The sequence below is a fragment of the Planococcus citri genome, chromosome 4 (assembly GCF_950023065.1).
Source record: "Planococcus citri chromosome 4, ihPlaCitr1.1, whole genome shotgun sequence".
Taxonomy (NCBI): domain Eukaryota; kingdom Metazoa; phylum Arthropoda; class Insecta; order Hemiptera; family Pseudococcidae; genus Planococcus; species Planococcus citri.
Window position 1 is genome coordinate 63,401,784 of NC_088680.1, and position 15,152 is coordinate 63,416,935.

At 32.6% G+C, this 15,152-nt stretch overlaps 1 protein-coding gene across 2 annotated transcripts in view; it reads left to right on the forward strand.

Annotated features, from left to right (window-relative positions):
- Positions 1-12,427: 12,427 nt before the first annotated feature.
- LOC135842772 (serine proteinase stubble-like) overlaps positions 12,428-15,152 on the forward strand; it is a 109,478-nt gene continuing 106,753 nt past the window's right edge. For both annotated transcript variants that reach the window (XM_065360399.1, XM_065360400.1), the window contains exon 1: positions 12,428-12,790. The gene's annotated coding sequence lies outside the window, so the exon portion shown is untranslated. The remainder of the gene's footprint in view (positions 12,791-15,152) is intronic.

Here is a 15,152-nt window from a genome sequence, read left to right on the forward strand (position 1 = left end):
AAGTCCCGTCATAACCGATGGATACGGTTGATACGATGCCAATTAGAGAAGAAAGTTTTGGATTTACCTACCCAGTGTTGCAGTTGGGAGGGTTGTTTGGTTTGGAGATGTTGTATTTGTTTTGATCTTTTGAAATTTTGACGTTTGAAAAAAGATCTTGCTGGAGATTGATTTTTTGGAGTATTTTAAAATCAACTTGGGCCATTCCATTCCAAATTGGGTCGGTTTATAGGGTTGGTAGGTATTCGGATTTTGCTCAACATTTTTTTATAAGTTTCCTACACTTAATGAAAAGGATGAAAAATGTTCATCTTTGGCTCCCCCCCCCAGAAAGTAGGAGGGAGGCTATTCTTTTTCAGAAATTGAAATTTGTTGTCAGAATGTCCAACATTGGAGTCTAAATTGATTTTAAACTAGAAAATTCAATCCGTTGTTTTCAGATTCGAATTCAGTGAGTTTAACAAGATTGATTTAGATTCATCAGACCATAATTTCTTCTGAAATATCAAATTTCAGTATTAACTTATTATTTTCAGTTTTTTTTTTCATGGAAGATAGAGGAGCTTGAGGCATCTTCGAGCACCACATTCAAGGTGAGAAGAAAATGTTGAATTATTCCGGTTCAAAAAATGAGAAAAATAGATTTAAGGGAGAAAGGGAGGTTTCCCACCAAGCCTAAGCTTTTTTTTGAGTGCCTGCAAAGGACTCGCCATCGTGTTAAAAAAAGCAAACAAGGAAACAAAAAAATAAGTTTTTATTAGTAACGGATTCTAAAAAAATTAAGTCAATTATTTGTACTCATATTGTTTATTTTACGGCCGTAATTTGTCGCTGAGACATTTTTTTTATGATCGCATTTTTCTTCAAAAAGGTGATTTTTTGAGAGAAAAAACTACAATTTTTTGAGATTTTGATCAAAAATTGTTTTGAAAAAAACAGGCTCCTTTGTAACAAAAATGGGTCTTTTTTACAGTTTTTACATAAAAGTAGAATTTTTAGCATTTTTTGCAAAAAAAATTAAGATCTTTTATGTACTTACCCAAGTTTGGTACCTAAAAAAAGTAATTTTTTAAGAATTCTGGCCACAAGACAGATTTTTTTTTGACAATTTTGACAAAAACTGACTCTTATTTTTTACAGTTTTTACAAAGAAGTATGATTTTTTAAAAATTGATTTTGGGTGCCCATTTTTTTCAATTTTCACCAAAAAAGCAGATTTTTTGCGAGCGAAACTTTCTGCAAAGCTTGACCCAAAAAATGGTGAATTTTTTGGAATTTTGACAAAAACAAGATGATTTGGTTTTTTTTTTGATAATTTTGATAAGGAATAAGGGTCTTTTTTGTAGCTTTTATATGAAAGTTGAATTTTTTGCGGTATAAAAGCAAATAAACTTTCGGTAATTCTTATTTGAAAAAAAGAACTTGAAAAAAGTATTTAATTTGCGCCAAAAGCAAGACTTAATTTTAGAACATTTGACAAAAAAAAGGGATTTATTTCTGCAATTTTGGCCAAAAACGAGACTTTTTGACAATTTTATTGAAAAAATAGTACAATTTCGAAAAAAATTGTTGTTTTTTTACAGTTTTTACAGAGATATACATAGGTAGGATTGTTTGTACAGGGTGAACAGAAATATTGTTGTAGCGGTAGAAATGATCACTTTTTCCATTATAGGCGGTAGAAAATGAACGTTCCTACATAATTCTACAAGGTAGTTGTGACGTCATACTCATTTTATTTAAAGTATTTGTGATGTCAGTTGCCGGAAATATTAGCGACTCATCAACCCTTCCACAATATCGCCACCAACTTGCTGCCGCCGTCATGTCCCTACTTTCACACCAAATATCCGTCATCCCTGCTACTTTTACATTGAACTTTCGCACTTATAAGCTCCTACACAAGCGTTTTTTCCTCAGTTGTTAGTTCCAACAACTCACCACGGACGCTTTCGACTTCTTGCTGCCCAGTGGAATACCTTGGTGACCAAGACTTACGAAATACCAATTTATGCTGTGGGTACGCTTTCTAAGGATGCTGGGACCAACATATCGAGTCACACCTTACGCGTTCTTATATCTCCACTGTATCATGGGATATAAGTCATGAAGGATCATAAATGAGGAATCGTGGAATGTAACTAGCACTCGGGCGTCGGGGTTAAAAGCTCGTCAGTAGACACGGCACTCCAGAGAACACGATGTCCTTAACCAAGACCCCAACATGGGGTTGCATATAAGCTTTTCAGTTTTGGGCTCAAGTCAATATGCAACTAAAAACGTTGAAAGCCTACCACCAAATTACGCATTCGATTTAAGTTATTACATTTTCTACCAGAAGTTTATAATTATCATTTAATTATAGAAGTCTCATTCATGTATACAATTTGAGCAACCTGTGATATTACGTGTTTACGCTATCAATACATGAATTTATCATTTGGCTAATTGAGATATCATAATTTCCTTTGTACGATTTAACCCTGAGAAGATCTATTATCAGGGCTTCCTACCTGAACAACTTATGATGTTTTCTACTATTTTATGACTTCGCACTTCACAATATCAAGTTCCCCGTTAAATCGTGTAGGTATCTGTTTTGGTTCATGAGGCTCCTTAGGAAAGAGTCAGAGGACAGAATGTTGGTGGATAATTGCATTTATGCGAAGAAATGCAATTATATCGAGAATCAACAAAAGTAATGCGTTCAAATATGCAATCCACCCCCTCTACATTGCGGACGAGGACCAGATAATTACTTTCTCCCCCTACATCGTGAACCCCTAAAAAAGATTTTCTGCTAAATACATATTTTGGGTGTTCACCCTGAATAATGATTGCGTCACGATTGGTTGTTGGACTGAAATGACAACCATATGCATCTATTTCACGTTGCCAACATTTATATTTTTAATGAAAAACTTTCTGTGGGGTTCACGTTATTTCTGTCTACCCTGTATATCAATCTTATCATAATTTTGATTTTAAAAAATTCATTTTTCCTCCGAAATGTTTGCCATAAAAATCAAATTTTTGCGATTGGACTTTCTGAAAATTTTAACCCAAAAAAAGAGGCGCCTCTGCAATTTTAGAAGAAACTAAACTTTCTAGACTTTTTTGATAATTTTATGTAGGTAGAAAATGTGTTAATTTTTCAAACAGTTTTTTTTTTTGCATAAAAATAAAATTCTTTGCAATTTTGACAAAAAAGTAGAATTTTTTGATAATTTGGATTCAAAAAAAATTGTTTTTTTTTCAAAGTTTATCAAAAAAACTGATTTTTGGTGGCAACTAAAATTAGAGCCGCCTCTGCAATTTTAGAAGAAACTAAACTTTCTAGACTTTTTTGATAATTTTATGTAGGTAGAAAATGTGTTAATTTTTCAAACAGTTTTTTTTTTTGCATAAAAATAAAATTCTTTGCAATTTTGACAAAAAAGTAGAATTTTTTGATAATTTGGATTCAAAAAAAATTGTTTTTTTTTCAAAGTTTATCAAAAAAACTGATTTTTGGTGGCAACTAAAATTAGAGCCGCCTCTGCAATTTTAGAAGAAACTAAACTTTCTAGACTTTTTTGATAATTTTATGTAGGTAGAAAATGTGTTAATTTTTCAAACAGTTTTTTTTTGCATAAAAATAAAATTCTTTGCAATTTTGACAAAAAAGTAGAATTTTTTGATAATTTGGATTCAAAAAAAATTGTTTTTTTTCAAAGTTTATCAAAAAAACTGATTTTTGGTGGCAACTAAAATTGTTTTGGCAATGAGGGTATTTTTTTACATTTTTTTAATAAGGTGGGCACTGAGAGTGCAATTTTTAAAATGTTGGCAAAAAATTGAGATTTTTTGGTTGATTTTGATAGAAAACTGATTTTTTTTTTTTGCAATTGACAGACCAGCACATTTTTTGCGAGCGAAACTTTCTGGATATTTTGATCCCGAAAAAGGGCGTTTTTCTGCAATTTCTGATTCACACTGGCCAAAGAAAATACATTTTAGTAAAACTGCAAGTACCAACACCTTAAATGAACGTCGATTTCTTCACACTTGCACTCTCCTATAAACAGAATAATCCAAAACAATTATACAATTATCTATCAGTTTCCATTTGGTGGGTGTTCACCTAACACGAAGAAAAGGCACATAAACCCATACGAGTAGATAACGGAGAGATTTATGGAAGTATGTATCTAACCTATACACATGTACCATGTACTCGTGGATGCACCTCGTCCTCGTTTTTTTATTATCAAAAAAATCGCCAGCTCCACGAAGCTGGAAGATTCAATGAAGACGTCGATTTTTCCATTGAATCTCTTAGGTAGGTACGCGCTGATTTCTTGGCAACTTTCCTGCTCGTCGTCGAATGATATACGCTGGAAGGTCGATTCGATTCGTTTGAAAGAGAGAAAAAATACCGCCGAGCTTCGCAGACGTTTTCAAAGTATGGTATCTGGACGTGGTTGGAGGCGATGTGCAAAATTTGAATAATAACCTCGTCTGTTGTGGTAGTACGAGTATAAGTATTTTTTGATAAATGCGAGATTTAACGCGGGGTATTCAAATGAGCGAGATCAAGTGCGCCATCGTTTAGACTTGATTCGTCGATAATGTATCAATTAATCGATACACGATTTGACCTATTCACCTGGCGAGTGTATAGGTACACAGAAAACGTGCGTAAACATTATAGCGTATACCTATACAAATGATAGATATGCCCGAAAGGAGATTTTCTTTTTTTGGATGTCACCTTTCTCGCTGTAAACCAATGTGTACATAGTTTTCGAAACGACGCTTTCAGGTTATGTGTGTCTGAGGAAAAGGAGATGAAGAAAAAAAAATTATCGGCGATTCGTCTATACAGCTATCGTCCAGTATAGGTACACGAAGAGATGTACACACTGTACACAGGTATACAAGAATACCAATTGTTGCTAAGTCGGTCATTGTTCTGGTCGTATAATCGTATTCACGATCGCTGCGCAGAAATTTCAGCGAGAAAATCTTTCGTAACTTTACTACCGTTCGAGATAGATTTCCTATTAAAATACGCCAAGTTACTTTTATTACGCTATGAACGTGGAATACAAATTAGCATCAGTACTCGTCAACTCACGAAGGTTCGCAGCCAGAGAGACCATCGAGAGCCGGCTAAGGAAACAACTTGACAAACGGCTTATAGCGAGGTTTTGGCCTAAAATTTGCCACTGGTGAGATTTTTTCCAATGTGAGAGCTTCCATGGTACGCATATATCTACGATACCAACTCGGAAGCTCGCTTACTTATATCGTTGTAGAAAACTGCTGCTGTGGCCAGATGTAGGTAGACCATTGGTTTTATAGTAGGTATAGAAGTAGGTAGAGGTATAACTAGGCCTATTATTATAATGTCCTCGCGTTTATACACCGGAACGCGAGGCGATCGTCGAACTTAATCGATAAGTTGATAAAAGCAATTAATACGTGTTCGTGGATGTTTACAAGTGTACGCTTATATTTATACGACCGTGCTTATCAGTTGAGGAAAAAAAGTCAATGACTGGTTTTATTACGAAATATACTCGCAGGCGCGGCTTTTAAAACCATCGTTCGACGAGATTTTTGCATGCACTTGCACCGTTTCGAGTGTTTATTAGTGACTCTTGGATTAATTTTTTTATTGACGAGGAAGGTCGTTTTCGTTTAGGTACCATATCGAACCTATCGTAGGTACTAACGATACGAAGGATCATTTCGAGAACTAATTTTTAAAACGTTTAAAGACTTAGATAAGTAAGTAGAAGTACGTGTCATTCACACGTGTTGTTTTGTTTGGTATTTTTTTCAATCTGCGTTACCTAGCTAACCTGTAGAAAACGTTTCAACTCAAAACCTCCATCTACTGCAGTCCTCTCAATCGACAAAAAAATTCAGCAATTTGAGGATCTCGAAGTAATTTCATGTCAAATCAATCACGTTTTGGGCCGAGGTCGTCCGAATTTTGCTCAAAAAGTTATTTTAAATGTTTCTTATGTTTGGAAAGAAGGAAAATTGTAATCATTGGTCTCCAAACATGATAGATCAGAGTTTTTTTTTTGACATGGATATGTTTTTCAGACCGAGAGGCCTGTCCAAAATTTTATCACGCTGACCTGCGATTACTTGATAAAAAAATTGCTCAATTTTTTCGTATCGTGTCTGACTTTTAAAAACTTGAAAAAAATATGCGATGGATTCTCATTGTAATTTTAGATCTTTAAAATGAAAAATAACTAATTTCTGCTGGAATTTTAAGATGATGTCACGATAATATTCTCGTTTTTTTTTTTTTTTTTTTTATTATGTAGTCAATATTAGCATCAGACTTTTAAAATTACCTTTAACAACTTGAAAAAAATTGAGTTCAATTCCAAACATTAGGTACCTATACAAAACTTTAAAAAATTTGAAAAAAAATTACCATTCTTTGAAATTTTTACTTATAGTCCGGCATATGACAATAGAAGTAATTGCACCCTCCCCCCCCGCCGATCCTCCGGGACAACTTTTTTCTTAAAGGGGACATCCCAAGGAACATTTTAAAGCAAACTTGCCAAAAAAAAAGTTGGCCTTACTTACAAAATGGCGGCCATTTTGATTGACAGGTCAGCCGAAATCGCAGATTTTGCGTTTTAATATAGGACTTGAACGAATTTTTTCAAACTTTACAAAGATAGATCGAAAGATCATACAAAAATTTATCACCTGTCAAAATTTCAAGTGCTAAAGTGCGTTTTTCGATTTTTGGTGAATTTTTGAAAATCGAATTTAGGCCAAAAATGAGGGAAAAAATCAAAATTTTACCAAATTGACCAAGAAAGCTGAAATTTGGGATATACCCTATTTTCGACATGCCAAATCGATTGGAAACGGTTTCAACTCGTTTTGAGCAGTTCTGGAGCCTCTAGCAGATTTTTGAAACTCGAAATTCCCACAAAATTCCATCGAATTGGAGTTGTAAAGCTAAAATTTATTCTAAAAACTAATTTCAATACGCTACGAAGTACTGCAGGTGAATTTCAAGTCGTTTTGGATCCTCCAGTGACTTTTTGAAAATTCCTGAATCCTCCAGAAAATTTTTGAAACTTTAAATTTTCATAAGATTTTATCAAATGGAGATGGAAAGCTGAAATTTACTCTACACTCCAATTTTAACACCCTCTGAAGACGACTTCAGGTGGGCACAAGTCATTTTAGGGCCTCCAGCGACTTTTTTAAAAAAATTACTGGAGCCTCCAGCAGATTTTTGAAATTTTAAATTTTCACAAAATTTCATCAAATGGAGATGGAAATCTGAAATTTACTCTACACTCCAATTTTAACACCCTCTGAAGACGACTTCAGGTGGGTTCAAGTCATTTTAGGGCCTCCAGCGACTTTTTTGAAAATTACTGGAGCCTCTAGTAGATTTTTGAAACTTGAAATTTCCCCAACATTAATTTATCAAATGGAGTTGGCAAGCTGAAATTTACTTCGCAGACTACATGGTGGTTTCAAATGGTTTTGAAGCTTCCAGCTACTTTTAGGAAATTTTAATTTTCCAAAAAAACGTCATACAACCTTTCAAAAAGTTGCTGGAGGCTCCAAAACGACTTGAAATTCACCAGCAGTCAACTTCGTAGCGTATTGAAATTAGTTTGCAGAATAAATTTCGACTCTCTATCTTAGTTTGATGATATTTTGGGGAAATTTCAAGTTTCAAAAATCTACTGGAGGCTCCAGTAATTTTCAAAGAAGTCGTTGGATGCTCTAAAATGACTTGAAATCCACCAGAAGTCGTTTTCAGAGGGTGTTAAAAATGGAGTGTAGATTTCCATCTCCATTTGATGAAATTTTGTGAAAATTTAAAGTTTCAAAAATCTGCTGGGGCTTCAGAAATTTTCTAAAAGTCACTGGAGGATCCAAAACGACTTGAAATTCACCTGCAGTACTTCGTAGCGTATTGAAATTAGTTTTTAGAATAAATTTTAGCTTTACAACTCCAATTCGATGGAATTTTGTGGGAATTTCGAGTTTCAAAAATCTGCTAGAGGCTCCAGAACTGCTCAAAACGAGTTGAAACCGTTTCCAATCGATTTGGCATGTCGAAAATAGGGTATATCCCAAATTTCAGCTTTCTTGGTCAATTTGGTAAAATTTTGATTTTTTCCCTCATTTTTGGCCTTAATTCGATTTTCAAAAATTCACCAAAAATTGAAAAACGCACTTTAGCACTTGAAATTTTGACAGGTGATAAATTTTTGTATGATCTTTCGATCTACCTTTGTAAGTAAGGCCAACTTTTTTTTTGGCAAGTTTGCTTTAAAATGTTCCTTAGGATGTCCCCTTTAAGAAAAAAGTTGTCCCGGAGGATCGGCGAGGGGGGGGTGCAATTACTCCTATTGTCATATGCCGGACTATTACTTGTATTGAAGTGGACTAGATATTGTAATGACAACATATAAAAGCTACTGCATTTCTGTTTCATCACTTCTTTCCAATAATTTTAATATATGTGTAAGTACATACAGGGTGCCCAGAAATATCGAGCACCCCTAAAGAAGTTTTCTACTAAAATACTTTGGTTGGTCACAGTGAATGATAATAATGATAGCATATAGAGATAACATTCCACCAACCATATGCATCTATTTCACGTTGCCAACCTATATTTTTAATGAAAAACTTTCTTTGGGGTGCTCGATATTTCTGGGCATCCTGTATAAACAAGAGCTGCCTCTTATTATACCATTCCTTCATAAACTGAGTTATCTGTGTCACCACTTTTTTCCAATATGTACTTTATTCCTCCTTATAAAAACAAGCTGCTTGAAAAGTACATTTCTATACAAATAAAGAGCTGCTTGTTATAAATACACATCCGTTGATTTACCTAAAAAAAGGGAGCTGCTTCTTAAATCCATATCCATAAGATTCTATACTAAAAAATAAGTGCATGTTAGATTTCCCTATACCTTCCTATACCTAAAAACAAGCGACCACTAAAGTTCTCCTTTGGAATTCAATTCATAAAAAGTGAAGCGGTCTCAAACTGTGAAATTCCATAATCTTACAATGCAACCTTTTCCCAATAAATACTGAGCTTTGAGTAAGCTAATTCATCAGTTCAACTTCAGCTCTTACCTTGCTGACTTATTTTACTTGTACCTATTTATTGTTCTACCTAAAAGTACTTAACTTATGAATTATTCCATAACTTTATCAAACTTTGTGAATCGTGTTGAACTTACTTATTTGTGCTTAACTTTTTACTGAAACTTTTATACAATTGTGTATTTTTCAATAATAAAAACATTATAAAAAGTGAATATTTCAGAGTTCTCAATTTTTAAATAAATCTGACTTACAATAAATTATAAGAACTTGAAACGAAATTACTGAATTACCTACTGAGAGGCCGGACAGGTAGACAGACAACCGTCTTCTTGTTTGCCAAAATTTCTAAAAAATCTTGCCCCTTGCTGCAAAAAAATGACTTTTTTTGCCAACTGCAAAAAACAATTTATGTTTTCTATCAAAATTAACAAAAAATTTCACCTTTTTGTCAAAATTTTGAAAAATCCAACTTCCAGTTTCCTTTGAAAAACTCTAAAAAAATCCATTCTTTTCACCGAAATCGTGAAAAAAAACTCATTTTTTAAATCAAAATTGCCATAGGTAAGGTCTTGTTGTTCGCCAAAATTTCAGAAAATCCTTTTTTTTCGTTGTCAAAATTCCCAGAAAATCTTGCCTCTTATTGCTGCAAAAAAATTGAGTTTTTTTTTGGCCAATTGCAAAAAAAATTAATTTTCTATCAAAGTTAACAAAAAATTTCGCCAACATTTCAAAAAATTCTACTTCTAGTTTCCTTTGGAAAACTGTAAAAAGACCTGCTTTTTTGTCAAAATCGTCAAAAAAAACTTATCTACACCTAAAATAAAAATTGTCTCAAGTCATGTTGTTGGTCAAAATTTCAGAAACTCTTTTTTTGGTCAAAATTTCTAGAGAATTTTGCCCCCATTTCCGCAAAAAAATGAGTTTAAATTTTAATTTCTTGCCATTTGCAAAGAATTTTATTTTTACTTAAAAACTATTAAAAAAATAACCCATTTTTATCAAAATTACCAAAAAAGCCTAGAAAGTCTAGTTTATACACTAAAGTTGCAGGGAACCCTTGCTTTTTTTAGGTTAGGTAAAGTTTTCAAAAAAACCAATCGCAAAAATATGTTCTTTTTGGTGAAAATTTAAAAAAAAACAGTGCTTCTTTCAAAATTATCTGCACAAAAAAAAAACAGTTTTCGAAAGATCCTACCTTTCTCTTTCTAAAAACTGTAAAAAGGCCCATTTTTTGGGTGGGGGGGCAATTGCACTATTTTTCATCAAAAATGCCAAAAAGTCATGTTTTTGGCCAAAATGGCAGAAAATTCCTATTACTAAAAAAGCCCAAAAAGTTTAGTTTGGTTCTTCTAAAATTGCAGAGAACCCATCTTTTCTTGGGTTAAAATTTTTAGAAAGTTCAATCGCAAAAAATCTGTTTTTTTGGAAAAAATTTTGGATAAAAAATAGTTTTTTTTAAAAAAATCAAAATTATCAAAAAATCGATTTACAAAAAATCCTACCCATCTCTCTGTAAAAACTGTAAAAAAGAACTATTTTTTGTCAAAATTGCACTATTTTTTCATCAAAGTTGCCAAAAAGTATCGTTTTTGGCCAGAATTGCAGAAAATTTCTTTTTTTATCGAAAGCTCTGTAATGTCTTGCTTTTGGCGCAAATTGGGTATTTTTTTTTTAAATTGAAAAAAATAAGTTAAAAAAAAAAGTAATAACCGAAAGCTTTTGGTTATACCGCGAAAAATAATCCACTCTCATATAAAAACTAAAAAAGAGACCCTTCCTTGTCAAAATTACCAAAAAAAGTCCAAAAAGTCTTGTTGTTATGAAAATTGCAGAAAATTACTCATAATCACTGTTTAAAGTCAAAATTACCAATCATTCAAAAAGCCTACTTTTTTGTAAAAATCATTCATTTTTTGTTAAAATTTGAAAAAAATCAAATCCCTCATATCCAAAATTTTAGCTATTCAAAATTGATTTTCTTTTATTTTTGAAGATTCAAAATTGAAGATATATTTCCAGCGATTTATATTATGCTTTCTTTTTTTCTTTAAAAAAAAATCATTTTGATAAGCACAGAAAAAATGACTGAAATTGGTCCTGAAATTGATACATACTCATCAATTCCCCCCCCCCCCCAAAACGAATTCCACCACTTTCATCCATTCTGGAGCCTCCAGCGCAATTTTCGATTTCTCCAGTATTTGTGATATTTTTTCAAACGAGAGTAGCTCGACCCAGCAATTGTCATTTGGGCCGTCGAGTGAGCTTTTTTGACCATCACACGTTTGAATAAAGGAAAAAAATGTTTAAAAACCAAAAACTTCCTGTTCGAAGGGAAATTTTTGAAAGTCAGATAATCACCATTTTTTGTCCAAGACCAACACCTACGAATCCGAATTTCATCATTTCGAGTCATTCTGGAGCCCTCAGCAAGATTTTCGATCCCTTCCTGCAGAAATTTTGAATTTCGCCTCAGAAAGGAATGGGACATCTACAAATTGAGTTGTGGCTTACCCTAGATCTGATATTAACGAGTTTATCCACATTTGGGTCAATTTCCTGGCGAACATCTGAAGTGTTGGGGTCTCGATCGTACTCTTTTCAAAAATCGTGATTTCTCTCAAATCGAAGATGGACTTCTTCGTTGATCTAATCAAAAAAATACATCAGTATTTTGAACTTGGGAAAAATCGCGTAAAATCGATCATTTTTGGCGGGATGCCAAACCAATACAAACGTGTTGAAAATTATCATACCACTAATGAAATGATAATCATTACACACATTTTTTGATTAATTTTCGCGAAAACATTTACCGATCGAGTCGCAGTCTCACTTTTACCCGACGAAATGCAGATACTAGTAATTAATTACACCGTAATATGATAATTGATAATCGTCAGATATAGCGATTTTCTTGAATAAATTAACACCTCTCGACTCGATTACGCGTTGATCGAAAACAATCGCAAGATGCGGATATTGAATAATACTCGTAGAGGTACATGAGACCACCTAGAGATAATTATCGTCGACATTTGAGCAGACGAGACGTCCCTGGTCGCCCGTCGCGTCGCACGCTACGAACTTTCACGTTCATTTGAGCACAGTTGGCGTACTGTTCATCTCATAAACGGTACCTAACAAACTGAATACTTTTTTATAAAAAGTTTGTACGAATTTTTTTCATGTTATTCTTCATTACTTACGTATAATATTCTGTCAAATAAGTACATCCTGCAGTTCATTCTGATACCATTAGGAGCGCTGCCTTCCATCTCCAGTCAGGCTTTCTTCAATACCAGTCTTTCTTCGGACGAGAAAATGGTTCAGTTCTGGTCTCGCAGTTGCCGTTAACGGTGCAAATATTTATTGCATGGTGTCGGCGTTTTTGCGTTTTTTTTCCTCCGTTAATTAATTACGTACTTTGGAGTTGAATATTTTTTTTACCTCGGTTTTTCTCCTATATATGCTAACTCGTGTGTTGGGTTTATCGCGTTGATTTTTTTTTCTCATTATTTTGTTTCCATTTGTTTGTTTTGCGATAAATGTGTCCGAAATATTGTGCGTTTTTTATATCGTCATTTATGCGGTCCAGTTGACGTGTTTTGAAGCATTAATGCGAAAATATTATGCTGGATACCGGACCGACCTGATACGTGGTTTTTATCAGGTGAGTTTTGCCACGCCATGGTTTTCACTTTTTTGGGTAATTTTTAGACGAATATGGGGGGTTTAGATTATTCAATGATTGAAAAACGAAATTTTAAAATATTTCTCAAGACATTTCAGAATTTTTAAATTTAATTAGACGTACCTATTTATAGCAAATGAATCGTGTTGAAGGGAATATTGACGAAAATTGAAGAAAAAATTGATGAAAAATTAGTTACTGAAAATACTGCTACTGCTGGTCTTGAATTGATCAAAATTAAACTACAACAGCCGCTAAAATCGAAAATATGACTATTAGAAAAATTCGAAAATTGTTGAAAAAAGTCGAATTTTCACTAAAATGTCACACATTCTAAAATTCCGCAGAAAATACCAAATTTTCAAAATTTTCGCTAAATAAAAGAGCGAAATTTCACAATTTTTTTATTGATTTTTGCCTCAAAAATAATCATGGATGAATTTTCACAAATTTTACAGAAATCTCATAAAATAAACTTCGATGGTGAAAATTGTTGTTTTAGGATTCTCTTTTTTGAAAAGTGATCTTCGTTGAAATTCGAAATCAAGACTTTTAAAATCAAAAATTCTACCAAAATCTCAAAAAATGAACTTCGATATGTAAACATTTTTATTTCGGGATTCTCTTTTTTGAGAAATGATCTTTGTTGAAATTTGAAATTACATTTTTAAAATCAAATAAATTCTACAAAAATCTCAAAAAATGAACTTCAATGGTGAAAATTAATCTTTTGGGATTCTTTTTTTTAAAAAAATGATCTTCGTTCGATTTCGAAATTACACTTTTAAAATCAACAACTCTACAGAAATCTCAAAAAATGAACTTCAATGGTGAAAATTTCCATTTCGGGATTCTCTTTTTTGAAAAAAGATCTTCGTTGAAATTCGAAATCACACTTTTAAAACAAAAGTAGGTACTTACTTACCCACTTTATCAGAAAATTTTCTGTAAAACAAAATATCTACTTAATACGAATTTGAATTCGTATAGATCATTCTAAAAATAAGAATTTACCTCAAAAATTGATTTTTTTCGACACGTTTTCCTCAAAGAAAATAAACAAAAAACTGATTAAAATGATAATAATTTCTGAAGGGGATAAATGCCAAACCTATTTAATTCAATTATTAGAATCGATCTTTTCTCACATTTTTTTAAACGCTGATTTGGGTCAAAAGTGCATTAAAATGTTACACATTGACCAGAAAAAACAAGTTATTCATCAACTTCAGCTCTTGAATATTTTCAAAATATATTATTTGCAGGAACATTTGCCTACCCATTACACAAACTTGGTACTTTTATCAAAAAAATCATCTGCCCTGATATTTTAGGTAGGTACTTTTAGTTCTGCTTCCTTTTTGTATTTTGAAACAAAACAAAAATTAGAATTTTTTCAATTTGAATTTTATTAAATCTCAAACGTATTTTTTTGCTTTCACAAAAATATTAAGTAAGTATTTTTAAATACATATATTTTTTATGAAAATTGAGGTAGGGGGGGGGGGTTCAAAAACGTCATAGAGGGTCGTCTGTCAAAATGTTTGCAGGTCTGAATTTCATAAATACTTACTCATCATGATTATTTTGTGACCTGCAAGAGAGAGAAATTGAGGTTTCAACAAATTCTCAGGAACTCTTATAGGAGGGTCCATTGTGGGCATGTTGAACAAAATCTCAGTACCTACCTAAACTTTTATTGAAAAACAATACTTTTTTACACAAAATGGAGTACTTCAGAAATTTTTTTTGTGTTTAATCTAATTTTTTGCTCTATTGAAAAGTTTACAGGAGGTAAAAATTTATTGAGGAACCTCATAAACTTTTTTGCCCTGACACCAACGCTAGTTCTCGCCCTCTCTGATCATGTTTCAGATGAGTATAGAGTATTTGGGTGTATCAATTTTGGAAAAATATTTAGATACACGAAACTGACTTCTTATTCTATGTAGATCAAATTTGGCAATTGAGATATCTTTAGATTACCTTTGTGGTAGTTCATTTTATTACTCATTTGATCAAACTACAAATATAATAAATATTGATTAAAAATGAAAAAAATTGTTAAATTTGTAGGATACACTCTAAAAATGTGTCAACAAACCAGAAAACGAAAATCATAAAATAATAGCCCAATTTCTCAAAAGTCTGAAATGATAATGAATTGATAAAACTGAATTATTAGATAGGTGCCTAGGTAAATAAATCAATTTGAAGGGTTTCAACTTTTTCAAACAGAAAAATGATCAGATTTTCCGTGAAATAAGTACTCATAATTTTTATTATTTTTTTTTTAAGTTGAAGTTGAGCCTTTTCCCAAGCTCTAGATTTATAATTTTGG